We start from the raw sequence: 974 nt of genomic DNA, 5'->3' as shown, positions 1-974 counted from the left end.
TTGCTAAGGGTCGGACACGACTGAGCGACTTCACTTTCACTTTTCACTTTCATGCATTGGAGAAGGAAATGGCAACCCACTCCAGTGTTCTTGCCTGGAGAATCCCAGGGACAGGGGAGCCTGGTGGGCTTCCATCTATGGGGTTGCACAGAGTCAGACACGACTGAAGCGACTTAGCAGCAGCAGCAGCAGCAGCAGCAGCAGAGTCACTGAAACTCAATCTAGGTCTAAAACAGTAACACCTGGAATACTGAAGGAGCCCAGGGCAAGTGGGTTGCCTAGACTGGGAGACAGGGTTGGGGAGGAGGCAATCAGAGAAGGTCACAGAACTAGCTTTTGTTATTAAGTAATCTCTTCTTAGTAAGTGCCGACAAAGAGTCAGCAAATGCTACCACCTCCCTTCTTGAGGTCCATGTATGACTGCGGCTATCCTGCAGCCAAAGGTCTTCCTTTCTGAGCACTTGAACCTCCAACCAAGGGGACCTGATTTTTTGGTACCTGCCTTTCAATCTAGACATGTGCTGTAGGGGTGGGGAGCCTCACACAATTCAGCTCTGATGCTGGCTGCAGTGATGACATCTAGTCCTAGGAAAGCCATGCTGCGGGACCTGTATCCTCCCAAACCTAGGATGCTCATATATCCTGTAAAACCACGAAATGGACAGACAGGTGTCCTCCAGAGACAGGTCCTAATGCAAGGATTCTCTGAAGTCAAACATCCCAAAACAAATAAAGAAACAAAACCCCAAAAGCCAAAAAAGCCCAACTCTAGCTCATCTTTCCCTGAAGCTGCCTTTAAAGAGAGAGAGAGCATTTAAGAGGCACTCAAAATTAAAATGTCATCTGTTATCAACATTAAAAGTAAGCCTATGATTCAAATCACAGTTTTCTCAAGTTGCCACTTCTGTTGATTAATGTCTATGCTCACTTCTGACACAGATATGGGTCAGTTCTCAGCTCTCAAGTAGAATCTC

The sequence above is a fragment of the Bison bison genome, unplaced genomic scaffold, assembly GCF_000754665.1.
Source record: "Bison bison bison isolate TAMUID 2011002044 unplaced genomic scaffold, Bison_UMD1.0 scf7180017849697, whole genome shotgun sequence".
Lineage (NCBI taxonomy): Eukaryota > Metazoa > Chordata > Mammalia > Artiodactyla > Bovidae > Bison > Bison bison.
This window is presented reverse-complemented; position numbering follows the sequence as displayed.